Source organism: Patella vulgata, chromosome 1 (assembly GCF_932274485.2).
Source record: "Patella vulgata chromosome 1, xgPatVulg1.2, whole genome shotgun sequence".
NCBI lineage: Eukaryota > Metazoa > Mollusca > Gastropoda > Patellidae > Patella > Patella vulgata.
In genome coordinates, this window is record NC_065879.2 from 78,596,056 (window position 1) to 78,614,386 (window position 18,331).

The following is an 18,331-nucleotide window of genomic DNA, read 5'->3' on the forward strand; positions in this document are numbered from 1 at the left end:
GAAGAATATTATTGTTATTCAGTGTTATTTTGGTTCATTACTTATGATTTATTTGATTAAGCTGATGACTTAGAGATATAACATTCTATGGAAAAAAATTTGGATCCGGAGTCATTATATATTAGTATTTAGTCAGCTAGTCTAAAATGAAGGTGTTATTTTTTGCTGCGGTATTATTTATCGTTGATATCAGATAATAGGAAATTTCGAATCTTAGATAATTAACATTTTCAAGTATGGATTTTGTGTATTATTTTAAAATTTGTGACGTCGATTAGGGTAAAAAGAGGTCTATATTCGGTTACGTAATTTTAACAAAGGTTGTCATAATCTACTGTAAGGTATAAAGTTACATAATATGTAATAAGACATTAATGAATTGATAGGCTATTTATAGTAATAATGTAGGTTTTAACATCAAAATATAATTGTATTAATTGTAATAATGAAATTATCAATAATGGTGTAAGATACACAAAACAATAATACAGATATTAATATATAAATGTTTCTATAGTACCTAATATTTTATGTCATAAATATCTATGTGAACTCATCTAACTATGAGTAAAGGAATGGCGTTTAACGTCTCGTTAACACAGTATTTGGTCATTTTGAGCCTCATATAGGATATTACATTTACTATAGTCATGTGCGCAATGCTTTGGTTGGGTGGGAATATTTCTTCACCTAACAGCAGCGTTTCTTCTATACTTTTATTCGAATGAGTAAAGGAGTGAGGTTTAACGTCTCGTCAACACAGTATTTGGTAATTCATTTTTACTATAGTCACGTGCGCAATGCTTGGGGTTTGATCGGGATATTTCTTCACCGAAAAGCAGCGGTTTTTTTTATACTTTTATTCCAATTCCAAATGTTACGAGTTAATTTACGTGCAGGTCGTTGTCCACATCTGGACTAAATAATAATGGTCAATTGAACAAATACAACAAAGAAATAAATAAATAGTTTTGTGTATTTGATTAATCGTCGTCCATCATATTAAGACATTTGTTCTTTATTTCCAATACCTTTAGATATATGGTAAGTTTAAAGTTCCTATTGATTTCACGATGTCAGTATCTAACCTATAATTTTAAATTACTAGTACTATTGTTCTCTTGAATTTTGTTTTACCGGCATTCTGTCATATAATCAGTTTAATAATTACAAATCAGTATCAATATTTATAGATTTTAACATACAGGGTATCATACGTGTAGCACCTGTTGTAATTTGGAAGATTTTCGATATAAAATACAATATTGTCAATATATTTTAAGGGAATTCTTTTAATAAATGTGCGTAAAAATGGTTTAAATAAGCATCAGTATTTTGTAATAATCTTAAATAGATGTGCGTAAAATATGTTTCATCAAAGAATCCGTATCGAATGTGGACCTATTCAAATTGATAATGTCCCATTATTGTACGAAAACCACTGGATATAATTTGGAGAATTTTGCTATAAAATAATACGATATTTTCAACATTTTTTATGGGAATTATTTAATGATTGTACGTATCCATATTTTGTAACAATCAACAAAATGTCGAATGTGGGCCTATTCAGATTGACAGTGTACAGGTATTGTATACAGAGTCTGGTACTGGTAGCACCTGTTGTAATTTGCGAGATTTGAATATAAAATACGATATTTTCAACATATTTCATGGAAATTATTTGAATGGTTAACAATCTACGAAGTGTCGAATGTGGACCTACTCAGATAGATAATGTCCCAGTATTGTACGAACCACTCTGGGTAAATTTCAAGTAAAATCTCTTTAAAGGAAGTATTCATTTCTTACAATGTCTGTGTTGTTTATCTTGTCCGCAGGTTTATCTTACTAGGTTTATTTTACTTGTAGTGTGGTCATCCTGCACTAACTATTAAATGTTGTAAAGATATGTTTTATATCATAATCTCCTCTAACTATAATTCGTCCCCAAGTATAAAACTTTTCAACATTCTTCTTTTGATCCCACGATGCCATTATCTAACCTACCATTATAAATTACTAGTACTATCGTCTCTATAATTTTTGTTTAACATACAGGGTCTCGTATATATATAATAAATGTAGCCCCTGGTGTAATTTGGGGGCTTTTGATATAAAATACGATAATTTCAACATGTTTCAAGGAAATTATTTTAATGAATGTGCGTAAAATATGTTTTAAATAAGCATCTGTATTTTATAACAATAATAGGAATGTCGAATGTGGACCTATTCAGATTGATAGTGTCCCAGAATTGTACGAATCAAAATCTCTCTAAAGGTGGTGTTTATTTCGTGCAATGTCTATGTTGTTTATCTTCTTATCGATTTAGTTTTACTAGTAGTGCGGTCCTCCTGCACCTACTATTAAATGTTGATGATATATGTTCACATCACATGTGTATAATAGTAATGATGATATTATCAATAAGGGTAGATAAGATATAAAACATAACTTACACCTGGGCTATCCTGTAAAATATACAAAACAATAATATAGATAATATATAAATGTTTCTAAACTATTATAATATTTTATATCAAAAATACCTAGGTGAACTCCTGTAACTATGAGTAAATGGGGTTTAACGTCTCGTCAACACAGTATTTGGTAATTCATTTTTACTATAGTCACGTGCGCAATGCTTGGGGTTTGATCGGGATATTTCTTCACCGAAAAGCAGCGGTTTTTTTTATACTTTTATTCCAATTCCAAATGTTACGAGTTAATTTACGTGCAGGTCGTTGTCCACATCTGGACTAAATAATAATGGTCAATTGAACAAATACAACAAAGAAATAAATAAATAGTTTTGTGTATTTGATTAATCGTCGTCCATCATATTAAGACATTTGTTCTTTATTTCCAATACCTTTAGATATATGGTAAGTTTAAAGTTCCTATTGATTTCACGATGTCAGTATCTAACCTATAATTTTAAATTACTAGTACTATTGTTCTCTTGAATTTTGTTTTACCGGCATTCTGTCATATAATCAGTTTAATAATTACAAATCAGTATCAATATTTATAGATTTTAACATACAGGGTATCATACGTGTAGCACCTGTTGTAATTTGGAAGATTTTCGTTATAAAATACAATATTGTCAATATATTTTAAGGGAATTCTTTTAATAAATGTGCGTAAAAATGGTTTAAATAAGCATCAGTATTTTGTAATAATCTTAAATAGATGTGCGTAAAATATGTTTCATCAAAGAATCCGTATCGAATGTGGACCTATTCAAATTGATAATGTCCCATTATTGTACGAAAACCACTGGATATAATTTGGAGAATTTTGCTATAAAATAATACGATATTTTCAACATTTTTTATGGGAATTATTTAATGATTGTACGTATCCATATTTTGTAACAATCAACAAAATGTCGAATGTGGGCCTATTCAGATTGACAGTGTACAGGTATTGTATACAGAGTCTGGTACTGGTAGCACCTGTTGTAATTTGCGAGATTTGAATATAAAATACGATATTTTCAACATATTTCATGGAAATTATTTGAATGGTTAACAATCTACGAAGTGTCGAATGTGGACCTACTCAGATAGATAATGTCCCAGTATTGTACGAACCACTCTGGGTAAATTTCAAGTAAAATCTCTTTAAAGGAAGTATTCATTTCTTACAATGTCTGTGTTGTTTATCTTGTCCGCAGGTTTATCTTACTAGGTTTATTTTACTTGTAGTGTGGTCATCCTGCACTAACTATTAAATGTTGTAAAGATATGTTTTATATCATAATCTCCTCTAACTATAATTCGTCCCCAAGTATAAAACTTTTCAACATTCTTCTTTTGATCCCACGATGCCATTATCTAACCTACCATTATAAATTACTAGTACTATCGTCTCTATAATTTTTGTTTAACATACAGGGTCTCGTATATATATAATAAATGTAGCCCCTGGTGTAATTTGGGGGCTTTTGATATAAAATACGATAATTTCAACATGTTTCAAGGAAATTATTTTAATGAATGTGCGTAAAATATGTTTTAAATAAGCATCTGTATTTTATAACAATAATAGGAATGTCGAATGTGGACCTATTCAGATTGATAGTGTCCCAGAATTGTACGAATCAAAATCTCTCTAAAGGTGGTGTTTATTTCGTGCAATGTCTATGTTGTTTATCTTCTTATCGATTTAGTTTTACTAGTAGTGCGGTCCTCCTGCACCTACTATTAAATGTTGATGATATATGTTCACATCACATGTGTATAATAGTAATGATGATATTATCAATAAGGGTAGATAAGATATAAAACATAACTTACGCCTGGGCTATCCTGTAAAATATACAAAACAATAATATAGATAATATATAAATGTTTCTAAACTATTATAATATTTTATATCAAAAATACCTAGGTGAACTCCTGTAACTATGAGTAAATGGGGTTTAACGTCTCGTCAACACAGTATTTGGCCATTTAGAGACCCATATACGATATGGAATTTATTACTGTCACGTCCGGAATGCTTAGTCGGTGGGGGTATTCACCTGGTAGCAGCGTTTCTTCTTCGAATTCCAAGTGTCAACAGTTCTTTTACGTGCTCGTCATAGAGTACATGTTGACTAAATAACAGTTTATTTATTGTTAAACACAAGAAATAAATACATAAATATTATTCGGTATTTGACTAATCGTCCTCCAATCACAAAAAGGTTAAATTTATATTTTCTATCAATTTTTCGATGTCATTATCAGCGTTTCTTTTATAATTTGTTATTTTTATATATATATAGACAACACCTTAGATATATGGTAAATATTGAGTTCCTATTGATTTCACGATGTCATTATCTAACCTACAATTTTAAATTACTAGTACTATTGTTCTCTACAATTTTTTTGTTTTACCGCCATTCTGTATATTCAGTTTAAAAATTACAAATCAGTATCAATATTTTAGGTGCAATGTAAATATTTTCCACAACACACTAGAGTTTAACATTCAGGGACTAGTCCGTGTAGAACTGGATATAATTTGGAGGATTTTGATTTATAATACGGTAATTTCAAAATGTTTTATGGCAATTCCTTAATGACTGTATGTGAAATATGTTTTATATAAGCATCCCTATGTTGTAACAATCTATGAAGTGCCGAATGTGGAACTATTCAGATTGAGTACGAACCGCTCTGGGTAAATTTCAAGCAAAATCTCTCTAAAGGGAGTGTTTATTTCTTACAATGTTTGTGTTTGTTTGTCTTGTCCTCGGGTTTGTCTTATCGTTTATGTTTTGCCTGTCCCACGATCCTCGTGTAGTGTTGTTCGAATAATGTTTCTTCTGTTCTTATTCAAATTCCTAACGCTTTGAGTTATACACGCCGTAATAAATAACAGAAATAACATCTTGTATGTCTTTAATCGCAATCCATACGAGTACAACACTCCAGAAAAACGATAAATATATATTTAGTACACGATGCGCCATTATCTAATCTACAATTGTTTTTCTATCAATCTTTTGTTGTTATCTAAATGCTTTTATTTATTTAATGCCCTTCTGGCATGACGTAAGTTTATTAATTACAAATCAGGGTCAATATTTAAGGTTAAAGTATCAAAGCTCGGAAATTATGGAGAAAGATCCCCCACCTCTATTTTATTTGCATGATATCAAACGGCTCTAAATCAAAACGGCCCCATAATTTGGTCAAAGCAGACATAATGTTTAGTCAAAACACGACTTCCTTGATCGATATTGGATTCAACCAGATTAAAGGGAGGCCCATCAACGATTTTATCCGACATTTCAAATCTGACTTGTATATATCGTCGACAGAGGATGCTAATTTTTGTGAAATTTTAAATTCATATCTTTGTAAATACTGAACCTAATTGAACCCTAAATCTGTCTATCTATCAGGTAAATTGGTGTTATCTTCTTGTTTGGCGACCTTTAAATAATGTCGTAATTACGAGATAATCAGAATACTTTTTTTTCCCATTTCATTGACCCTAATCGTCTTCTACACATGTCATAATTATGCGGTAGTATCTGGCAATCAGAATATAATTTTTCATTTGATTGACTCTAATGGCCTCCCGTAATGTATTTATTAACAGTATACACATCTATTAGAATTAATATCACAGTATCTAAAAATTTGAAAACATGGACCTTATGTGAGTATATCAATCTCGTAGTGTTAATATTTCACCCAGGAGTTTACATTATATCTAACCCAACAATAAATATTTCATCTATTATTTATTCTCGCTAAGTATATCAAACCATATTTGTTATAAAAGAAATTTTATAAATAACGATATTTTCAACATGTTTTATGGGAATTATTTAATGATAGTGCGTAATCAGATTGTTAGCGTTCCAGTATTGTACGAACCACTAAGGATAACTTTCAAGCATTAAACAGAATCTCTCTAAAAGAATTTTTTTTCTTGCAATGTCTGTGTTGTTTGTCTTGTTATCGATTTAGTTTTACGTGTAGTGCGGTCTTCCTGCACTTACTATTAAATGTTGATGAGATATATTTACATCGCATGTGTATAATGGTAATAATGATATTATCAATAATGGTAGATATAAAACATAACTTATCTCCACGCATTCCTGTAAAATACACAAAACAATAATTTAGATATTAATATATAAATGTTTCTAAACTACTGTATTATAATATTTTATATCATAAATACCTAGGTGAACCCCTCTAACTATGAGTAAAGGAATAGGGTTTAACGTCTCGTCAACACAGTATTTTGGCCATTTTGAGCCCCATATACCATATGGAATATATAACAATTACAGTCACGCCCAAAATGCTTCGTGGGAGGGGATATTCAGAGAACAGGAGTGTTTCTTCTTCGGATTCCAGGTGTCATCAGTTGAATAATTACAAATCAGTATCAATATTTATAGAGTTTAACATACAGGGTACCATACGTGTAGCACCTGTTGTTATTTGGAAGATTTTCGATATAAAATACATTATCTTCAATATATTTCAAGGAAATTCTTTTAATGAATATGCGTAAAAAATGTTTTAAATAAGCATCGGTATTTTGTATAATCTTAAATAAATGTGCGTGAAATATGTTTCATCAATGAATCCGTATTTTGTAACAATCTATGAAGTGTCAAATGTGGACCTATTCAGATTGAGAGAGAGAGAGAGAGAGAGAGAGAGTGAGAGAGAGAGAGAGAGAGAGAGACGTTTAACGTCCACTCGACACAAACTAGGTCATTTCGGGACTAACATATGGTTCAATTTTATTTCAATAATTCGCTTGCGCGTAAGGGTCTTCAGCAGTGGGAGGAAACCGGAGGACCCGGAGAAAACCCACGAGGTTAGACAGACGACACTACTCTTTGTCATGTACAAGCTTGGGCTGGAAACCACACCACTTGACTCAATGACAGACACACAGACAAGGGCGGCTTCATTATGTTCACATTATGAAATGAAATGGGGTTTAACGTCCTACTGTTCTGCTCCGACTGAGCTAATGAAGACGGTTCACATTATGAATGTGGACGTATACAAATGGATACGAATGCAACTCAAACTGCAATGTGAGTGTGAATCTACTTCCACTTGATCAACCATTTTCTTAATTGCCAGATTTTTGTTATGAATAACATTGATAACTGAGCTAATGAAGACGGTTCACATTATGAATGTGGACGTATACAAATGGATACGAATGCAACTCAAACTACAATGTGAGTGTGAATCTACTTCCACTTGATCAACCATTTTCTTAATTGCCAGTTTTTTGTTATGAATAACATTGATAATGAAAGTCGACAACACGACAACCCGACATCACGACAACCTGACATCACGACAACCCGACACCACGACATTTTTACCCGACATCACAACATTTTTACCCGACATCACGACATTTTTAGTGTCGTAATGTCGGGTAAAAATGTCTTGATGTCGGGTAGAAATGTCGTGATGTCGGGTTGTTGGGTAGAAATGTCGTGATGTCGGGTTGTCGGGTTGTCGCGTTATGAAAGGCGACATCACGACATTACGACATGATACCAATCAGTCACCATACGTCGTTGAGTACGTCAAGATCGCCATAAGCGTGATAAAAGCGTGGAAAAACGCCAGATATCGCGCTGTGGTCTCGATGGTCGCATGTTGACTAAATAACAGTTTATTTATTGTTAAACACAAGAAATAAATACATAAATATTATTCGGTATTTGACTAATCGTCCTCCAATCACAAAAAGGTTAAATTTATATTTTCTATCAATTTTTCAATGTCATTATCAGCGTTTCTTTTATAATTTGTTATTTATATATATATAGACAACACCTTAGATATATGGTAAATATTGAGTTCCTATTGATTTCACGATGTCATTATCTAACCTACACTGAAAAAACACTTGTGTTGGATCTCAACACAAGTACTTGTGTTAAAACTAATCTACACAAGTTATGTGTTGTTTTGCATTGCATTAACACAAACTTGTGTCGATTTATAAAATCTTGTGTGTTTTTTCATATCATTAACACAAGTAATGTGTACCTTCCACGATTTGTTTTCTTTTTAAGAAAAAAACTCCATACAAAGTCTGAATTCGGGAGTCGTCAAGTTTTAAGAAAAGTAATAAAGGGCTTAATTCACATCTCGAAAATCACTGGAAGGGAGTGAGTACCAATTAATCAGACAATTGCCAGACAGACTTGAATGTTAATTGGTGTTAAGTTGTCTGTATAGTTAAAATGTCTGTCTTTTTTTATTGACCCAATAAACTGATAGACCAAATGAATATATAGTGTACATGTGATTTTCAGCACCCTGGTGTTTTCGAAAATTGATTCAATGTGCAATGAACAAAAAAAATGAGTAAAACTCTTAATAATGTAATTGGTTGATGTAATCGAAATTGGACAGTATTGGTTAACTGAAAAGTAACCAATCAAATTTAATTGATCATCCACGTGTATCTCATAATCGACTTATTGATATAATGGTTCTCCAAGTTATCTATACTTTTTGTCTGCGATATCCCTTCGGTGGAAGCGGGCGTAAAATACAACTAACTAAGAAGAAGTATCTATACTTTAGTCATTGCGACAAATTCTTTCTTTGATATTATATCAGCGACATTCAGTTAGATGTAGTGACGTTAGCATCAACAGAGTGCTTTAGCCGTGATATTTTTTTTAAAAAAAATTATAATGGTCACATAGAATACCAGACCGCAGGTTTGTAAATTTTTACAAAAAATAAAACCGTGTATTTAATTTAGCATGTATATATTGCTTCTATGTATATAATAATTCGTTTCGTTTAAAACAGTCAGATTTAGAACCACTGCCACTGACTGCACCGGAATTCTATTTATATAATGGCGCCGCAAAGAAATTTTTTTGGATGTGTTCTAAAAGTGTTCCGCTAATTCAGCAATCTAATGAAACTGTCTTAATTTTTCTGAAATCGTGCTTAATTATTATTAGCTAATCGGCGCTACACCGTTGTTCAAATACTTATAATTGCAAGAAACCCCCGACTAGGACCAGCAGGTAAGAATCTGTCTTGATTTTATAGTAATGCCCGGTTGCAATTATTGGCCGCCATCTTTGATTTTTATAGACGTTCGGGCCAAAAAAAAAGGAGAAATGTATATCCAGACATGGACTATAGCTAGATACTAACTTTTGTGTTAGTTGTTTATTTGAAATGTAATCTTAATATTTCTGTAAAAGAAAAAAAACAACAACAAACAAATCAGCCTTTTTTTAATATCAATGTCATCAATGTGTAGGCCTAATAATTAGACTTTCAATGATTCAGAAGTTTCTCTACAGTTTCGTTATTTTTTTTCCAGTCATTGATGTTAGCATATGTACTACACAAAGAAAAACAGGTAACAGAATTTCATTTCCTTTTAATATATTTTTTAAATAATGGCCAATAATTGTTATTGTATGTAACAGGAAAAGTATTTATCTCTGTAGAGAGAGGGCGAGTAAATGGGGTTTAAAATTCACTAAATTCACTTGACACAAACTATGCCATTCATTTCCTTGTATTAAATTGGTCGAATCAATGATGGGTTAGTTGTATTTTACGTCCGCTTCCACCGAGGTGATATCGCAGACAAGGTCGAATCAAGTAGGCCCATGCTTTATGTCCTAGAATCAAGTAGGACGGGTAGTCTTCTTCCGTTTCCGCCCTTTTCCTGAACACTGTCTCATTCTATTGCCATCTGTGTATGTTGTGTTATATTAATTCTGCATAAACCTAGAGTTGTTGTTAGTGTTTGTCGGATAGATCCTTTATACTTACTGGCGCTAGGTAATTTTGAGGCTAATATTGTTCAATTTTATTTGAATGATTTGCTTGCGCGTACCGTAGGAGTGTATTAGAAACAGTGTTCGCGCAGGTTCGAGAACGGCTGAAGAACATGAAAACACTTTCATGAGTCTCGAACATGAGAGAACGGTATCCATGGTAACAAGATGAATTAAATTTATACAATCTGTTACGATAACTTGTTTGGTATTGACCTTGCTATTAGGCATACTTATGATAAATTATGACTCCATTTTACTCCTTTTCAATTCTTTGGATGACGATTACATCACCTTTTGATACGCCCACATGGAAATGTGGTCGCATATTGTCATCGCCCTCGTCCGTAGGTTTGTCCGTCGTCTACAGACCTGATTATTTTGAAATTGATATGTTGTTTATTTTAATGAGATGAATCCTATTTAATTTCAATAATTTCCGTTAGTTTCTTCTGGAGTTATGGCCCTTGTTTCACTTTGTGAAATTCATTTGCATCTTTTAAATTAGTAAAACGAAGACGTCTATTAAATTTCTGCGATTTCCGTGAATTATGTCTAGAGTTGTGGCCCTTGTTTCACTTTTTCGAACCTTGTGAACGCGCGAACAACAAAATTATCATCCGATTTGTATGCATTATTTAAATTAGTAAAACACAAAACAAAAAAATCTGTCAAATTTCAACAATTAAGGCCCTTGTTTCAGTTTGTAGAACCTTTGTAAACCCACAAACGACAAAAATTATAATCTTTTCTTGTAAATGCCCACATTACCTACAAAAGAATGAATATGCGACAATCCCTGTTGACTGAGCAAACGATTAAACTGCTGTGGGCATATGTTTCGTTGCCTGGCAACCTAACTTATTTGATGTTATACTGGCCACATACTACAACCAATTTTCGAACGGTATTAAACTTTTAAATTAATAAATGCACCCATGATGCTGTTTTCTCAGCAGTTATCGATGCGTCGACCATGTTTGTTCTCCCTCACACCAGCTATGAGGTAGTGTGGGATTTGAGAACGGGAAAGTGTTCGTGAACGCATTCCAGACTGCTCAAGTCCGACAAGAACCCATTCTCCGTCCGTTCTCTGCACCGGAACACTGTTTCGAATACACCCTAGGGGTATTTAGCAAAGGGAGGAAACCGGAGGACCCGGAGAAAACCCACAAGGCTGGACAGGCGACCTTATTCCTAGTCACATTCAAGTGGGGAATCACATAATAATGGCCTATTTCAAATAAGATATTTGCATATAAAGAAAGTAGGCCTACAGCCTCTTTCAAATGTGATATTTGCATATAAAGAAAGTACAAACTTAAATCGTCAGTACTGGATAAACTAGCCAAAGGATTCGGCTGAATCAATTGGCGCTAAACTTCACCTAGTTTATCCACTGACATACGCCCGAATCAAACATGTTTAATATATTTGGTCGAATTGTATTTGAGTGGTGTGTCCTGCTGTTCGCTTCGCCGAAGCATTCGTCTGATTTTAGAATTCATTAGCCAATCACCACTCATTTATATCGAGTGGGTATCACAAACTAGCAGTCGAACTGTGACACGGGTGCTACAGCCAACAAATTCCAACTACCATACTATCGGCTTAAATGCACGCCAATTGGACCTCAGGTTTTGTGTTCCATTGAAACTACTAGAAATGAAATGGGGTTTAACGTCCTACTATTTTGCTCCGAACTGGGCTAATGAAGACAGGCATACACCACACAGTGTGCTATGAGGGAAATTTTGCCCGGACAGCGGCACTGCGGTGTATCGAATTCCAACTGTCAAGGGATCTTTTACGTGGACGCCAACGTGTACACGGGACCTCGTTTTTTCGTATCATCCGAATGACTAGACAACTGTCCTTGTCAGGCCCTCCATCCTGCATCACTGACAAGGGGGAACCACGCCGGAAAATCTGGGTGAACTTTCTCGGCCAATGCAGGGATCGAACACCCTACCTCCAGGCTAGCGAGCCAGCGTCTTACCCACTTAGCCACCATGACGACTAGACAGGGAATCCATGCTGAAAAATCCAAATGAGCTTTCTCGGTCAACACTGGGAGCAAACCTACAAACTCCCGGGTAGCAAGCCAGTGCCTTACACACTAAGCCACATGGCTCTCTTCTAATTACTGTGACAGTCCAGTCACATGACAAACAAGGGTTATTAAAACAGATTTTCACAGCTTCGGTAAGATCTTCGGGATTCAAATGGTTTTAGATATCACACAGTTTGTATATGGTAAGGTATCTTAAACAGTTAATTACATGTCACATATTTATATTTTTCAGTTTCCATATTAGATGCCATAGCAAATCAAAGATCATATAATAAAATAAGTCAAAAAACCCAAATATGGGAAAAAAAAGAGCTGAAGAAATGGTGATTTGAGCACCTATGATTTCTCATAGTTGTTTTTTGAGGGTGAGTGTTCAATTCTAATAGAAAAGATTGTTGTTGTGGTATTTTAGAATCTTACCATAATGTGTTTGGCACAATATAGCCCGGTTGGAGCTGATGTGACATAAACCTTAATTTCATTTTATTATTTGGAATTTAAAATTCAGTTTAGTATAGTAAAACTGTGAAGTACATGTATGTGCACAGACAGAATCTTACTTATGTCCAGATACATGTAGATATGACTATCTCATCTGTGGGGACCTACGGTGACCAAGTGGGTTAGACACTGGTTCGCATATTTTAAGGTCGCGGGTTTGCAGTAAGACAATGCAGAACGGAGGGCCTTACAAGGACAGCTGTCTAGTCGTTCAGATTGAACAAAAACGTGGTCCTGTGTACATATTGGCGTGCATGTAAAATAGCCCCTGGCAGTTAGAATTTGATACAAGAGTAGGCCTTAGGGTCACGGTACCCGGCAAAATTTCTCTCATAGCACACTGTATGGCATATGCCCAACCTCATTAGCCCAGTCGGAGCTGAACAGTAGGACGCCGAACCCCATTCCATTTCATTTTTTTCATTTTGTCTCATCTGTGACAAAGCAAACCAACACATTACAATACAATGTAATTAAATTAAAACTTTCATCTTTTAACTGTCGAGTCGATTTAAGTCAACTAATACATAGTATGTTTTTTTTCTCCGTTAACTACATCAGAAAGATCAAGACAGTTGAAAATGGCTATTCATATTATGGAAACTTTTTCTCACAGAGCTTGATAATCAGGTAAAATGTAAGTAACATACATATTTGTATTTTTAATCATCAACTAGTTCTATACACTTGCTTGGTAATCTAGTTATTCTTCTTGGGGCAATGCCTAGGACTCAGCTATTTCAAGTACTTGGCATGCTTGATTTTTGCCAATCACATCCATTACAGTAAATAGCAGTAAAATAATGATGGACAATATTTTACTTTTCAAATAGATTTCAATAGATTTTAAAGGGTAATATCCAATTTGTTGTCAATGAAAATAAAATAAGAATGGGTCCAAAAATAATTAGACATTGCCAAGTAAATAGGTGCTGCCAATGATGTAGTAGGGAATCTGGATTTGCAGACAATACATGTATGAACCGGGTGAATAGTTGACCTATTATGAGACTTCAGTCCCAAATCTCAAGACTTTTTTCTGACTTGGCCTGACAATGACAGCTGTCTAGTCCTTCCGATGAGACGAATATTGGAATGCATGTAAAAGATCCCCTGGCAGTTGGAATTCGATATAAGAATAGATGATAGTGCCGCTGCCCGGGCAAAAATTCCCTCATAGCACACTGTGTGGCATATGCCCGTCATTATTAGCCCAGTATAGGAGCAGAACAGTAGGACGTTAAACCCCATTTCATTTCATTTTTCTGACTTTTAACCCATTTGATTTGAGCATAATAATCTGCCTGGGTCTTTAAGTGGACAAGACACAATAAGCGTTACGCAAAGTTGAAACCAAATAGAGACTCAGTCTCGATGTGGCAAAATAAATTGTTTATTTAAACATTGTATTCTTATTGCCTACTTTTTATTTTTTAGGCTGGAACACCCTTGAAAGAGTATTTGGTGTATGATAACAACAAGAGAACCCAAGCATCAATTTATTTTATACTTCTGGGAAAGAATGCATTTGACCCAATTTTTAAATATTTATTTTTTGTTATTAATGTTAAATTTTCTTCCAAAACACAATTAGATTTTAATTCTCTTCAAATATGTATGTATAATATAGCAAGTAAACTGACATATAAATCACTTAGAATTTGGTCGGAAATCATAAAGTATTTAATAGGCATTACTAGAAACCAAATGTAGATCAAATACACCCAGAATTACAAAAAACCTTGACCTACATTAAGGTGACTTTCCCTTGCTTATGAAATGAAATACGTTTTAATATCCTGCTTTTCTGTGTTCTTAGAGTGATTCTACCCTACCCTTATATCAAATATTTCAACTGTCAAGGGTTCTTTAAAGGGTACCCAGGGGGGCCGAATGGTTAACACGCACACATTTGATCAGAAGGTCTGTCATTGATTCAAATAATTCAATTTTCAAGGGTTCTTCAAAGTGTACGCAATTGGGTTGGTTTCAATTCTGGGGGGTGGGGGTGGATGGCCGAATGGTTAGCACGTGCATGCTGTATCATACGGCCTCCTGTCATTGAGTCAACTGGCATGGTTTCGAATCCCCGGTTGTAGACAAGGAGAAGGGTCGCCTGTCCAATCTTGTGGGTTTTCTCCGGGACCTCCGGTTTCCTCCCACTGCTAAAGACCCCTACGCGCTAGCGAATTATTGAAATAAAATTAAACCATATGTTAATCCCAAAATGATCTAGTTTGTGTCGAGTAGATGTTAAACCCCATTTCTCTCTGTCTCTCTCTCTTTTGATTCTGGGCTTGTACCCAATTATCCCTTGCCATATCCAACACTGAAAAGTGGGAACTATGCCGGAAAATCCAGTTGAAATTTCGCGGCCAACGCCTTATGCTCACTGAACCACTGTGGCTTATGACTTGTGATTGTATATAAATCTTTTGTACATATGATATTTTTTTATTTCAATCCTGTAATCTTGATGCTTTGCTTCTTTTATTTATAAAATATTCATTTTGTTTGGGGTTTTTTTAATGAGGAAAAGGCTCTACATCATTTTATTACTCCTGCAAAATAGAGCAATTTTCTTTTGTTAGTTTTCTGTGTATGCTAGTTATTTCTAGATGCCTCACAAATCACTTGTAGTGTGATTTTGTAGCATTTTTCAGTTTTTGAAATTGTTTCAATTTAGTGCATAATTAATCTTATTAGTGCTTAGTTTGGATGTTATTAAATTTAGATATATTTGAATTATATATTTTGGGGTATGGGGTAGGGATACTGTGTACATATCTTTATATTCTCAGTTCTTGTTTTGGGGTAAAGAACAATTTAAATAGCTATTTTATATTTTGTGATGGGTAAAGTGTGTGGGGCAAAAAACAATTTAAATAGCTATTTTATATTTTGTGATGGGTAAAGTGGGGGGGGGGGGGGTCATTATATATAACACAACATAATTTGTATTAGAATTGAAGTCTCTGTTTTTCTGTTAACATTTCAAATATCTATTTAGTTTTGATGTATTAATTTACTTTTTCCTATGATTTTATGAATAAATAATAATCTTACAAATTTTTTTTTTGTTTCCTTCTTTTATCAAACTTTACAGGTCTAACAGAGCAAAGAGAGGGGTCCTGCATAGAAAGGTTGCTATGCTGGATATAAATTGGGGAAAAATACAACACAAGTTTTTGATGATGGTTATACACAAGTTTGTATGAAACCACACAAGTTTCAGAAATTTTAACACAAGTTTCAGAAATTTCAACACAAGTTTCAGAAATTTCAACACAAGTTTCAACACAAGTATTGTGTAGATTTCACACAAGTTTCAACACAAGTTTTGTGTTGTTTGATACATTTTAACACAAGTTTTGTGTTGTTTGATACATTTTAACACAAGTTTTGTGTTGTTTCAACATTTAACACAAGTTTTGTGTTGTTTTAACACAAGTTTGTGTTGTTAAATAGAGACACCTAACTTGTGTTGAATTTAACACAAGTTTGTGTTCTTTCAACACAAGTTTTTTTTCAGTGTACAATTTTAAATTACTAGTACTATTGTTCTCTACAATTTTTTTGTTTTACCGCTATTCTGTCATATATTCAGTTTAAAAATTACAAATCAGTATCAATATTTTAGGTGTAAATATTTTCCACAACACACTAGAGTTTAACATTCAGGGACTAGTCCGTGTAGAACTGGATATATATAATTTGGAGGATTTTGATTTATAATACGGTAATTTCAAAATGTTTTATGGCAATTCCTTAATGACTGTGTGTGAAATATGTTTTATATAAGCATCCCTATGTTGTAACAATCTATGAAGTGCCGAATGTGGAACTATTCAGATTGATAGTGTCATAGTATTGTACGAACCGCTCTGGGTACATTTCAAGCAAAATCTCTCTAAAGGGAGTGTTTATTTCTTACAATGTTTGTGTTTGTTTGTCTTGTCCTCGGGTTTGTCTTATCGTTTATGTTTTGCCTGTCCCACGATCCTCGTGTAGTGTTGTTCGAATAATGTTTCTTCTGTTCTTATTCAAATTCCTAACGTTTTGAGTTATACACGCCGTAATAAATAACAGAAATAACATCTTGTATGTCTTTAATCGCAATCCATACGAGTACAACACTCCAGAAAAACGATAAATATATATTTAGTACACGATGCGCCATTATCTAATCTACAATTGTTTTTCCATCAATCTTTTGTCGTTATCTAAATGCTTTTATTTATTTAATGCCCTTCTGGCATGACGTAAGTTTATTAATTACAAATCAGGGTCAATATTTAAGGTTAAAGTATCAAAGCTCGGAAATTATGGAGAAAGATCCCCCACCTCTATTTTATTTGCATGATATCAAACGGCTCTAAATCAAAACGGCCCCATAATTTGGTCAAAGCAGACATAATGTTTAGTCAAAACACGACTTCCTTGATCGATATTGGATTCAACCAGATTAAAGGGAGGCCCATCAACGATTTTATCCGACATTTCAAATCTGACTTGTATATATCGTCGACAGAGGATGCTAATTTTTGTGAAATTTTAAATTCATATCTTTGTAAATACTGAACCTAATTGAACCCTAAATCTGTCTATCTATCAGGTAAATTGGTGCTATCTTCTTGTTTGGCGACCTTTAAATAATGTCGTAATTACGAGATAATCAGAATACTTTTTTTTCCCATTTCATTGACCCTAATCGTCTTCTACACATGTCATAATTATGCGGTAGTATCTGGCAATCAGAATATAATTTTTCATTTGATTGACTCTAATGGCCTCCCGTAATGTATTTATTAACAGTATACACATCTATTAGAATTAATATCACAGTATCTAAAAATTTGAAAACATGGACCTTATGTGAGTATATCAATCTCGTAGTGTTAATATTTCACCCAGGAGTTTACATTATATCTAACCCAACAATAAATATTTCATCTATTATTTATTCTCGCTAAGTATATCAAACCATATTTGTTATAAAAGAAATTTTATAAATAACGATATTTTCAACATGTTTTATGGGAATTATTTAATGATAGTGCGTAATCAGATTGTTAGCGTTCCAGTATTGTACGAACCACTAAGGATAACTTTCAAGCATTAAGCAGAATCTCTCTAAAAGAATGTTTTTTCTTGCAATGTCTGTGTTGTTTGTCTTGTTATCGATTTAGTTTTACGTGTAGTGCGGTCTTCCTGCACTTACTATTAAATGTTGATGAGATATATTTACATCGCATGTGTATAATGGTAATAATGATATTATCAATAATGGTAGATATAAAACATAACTTATCTCCACGCATTCCTGTAAAATACACAAAACAATAATTTAGATATTAATATATAAATGTTTCTAAACTACTGTATTATAATATTTTATATCATAAATACCTAGGTGAACCCCTCT

The 18,331-nt window shown here is 33.4% G+C and overlaps 2 long non-coding RNA genes across 11 annotated transcripts in view; one reads left to right on the forward strand and one right to left on the reverse strand.

The window, feature by feature from the left end:
- The window catches only part of LOC126811170 (uncharacterized), a 109,679-nt gene that overhangs the window by 11,871 nt on the left and 79,477 nt on the right, over window positions 1-18,331 (reverse strand). For 5 of the 9 annotated variants that reach the window (XR_008788009.1, XR_008788008.1, XR_008788010.1 and 2 more), the window contains 2 exons: window positions 4,309-4,320; window positions 2,464-2,475 (listed from right to left, as the gene is read on the reverse strand). The exons of 2 other annotated variants lie outside the window; for them this stretch is intronic. This is a non-coding gene — a long non-coding RNA (uncharacterized LOC126811170). The remainder of the gene's footprint in view (window positions 1-2,463; window positions 2,476-4,308; window positions 4,321-18,331) is intronic. 2 more of the 9 variants (XR_008788016.1, XR_008788011.1) reach the window with 1 other exon arrangement.
- On the forward strand, window positions 9,465-15,821 carry LOC130012546 (uncharacterized). 2 transcript variants are annotated; one of them, XR_008788019.1, is made up of 5 exons: window positions 9,466-9,560; window positions 9,866-9,904; window positions 12,638-12,770; window positions 13,468-13,543; window positions 14,344-15,821. It is a non-coding gene; the product is annotated as an uncharacterized LOC130012546 (long non-coding RNA). The 2 variants fall into 2 exon arrangements; XR_008788018.1 differs by having other exon boundaries at window positions 9,465-9,904.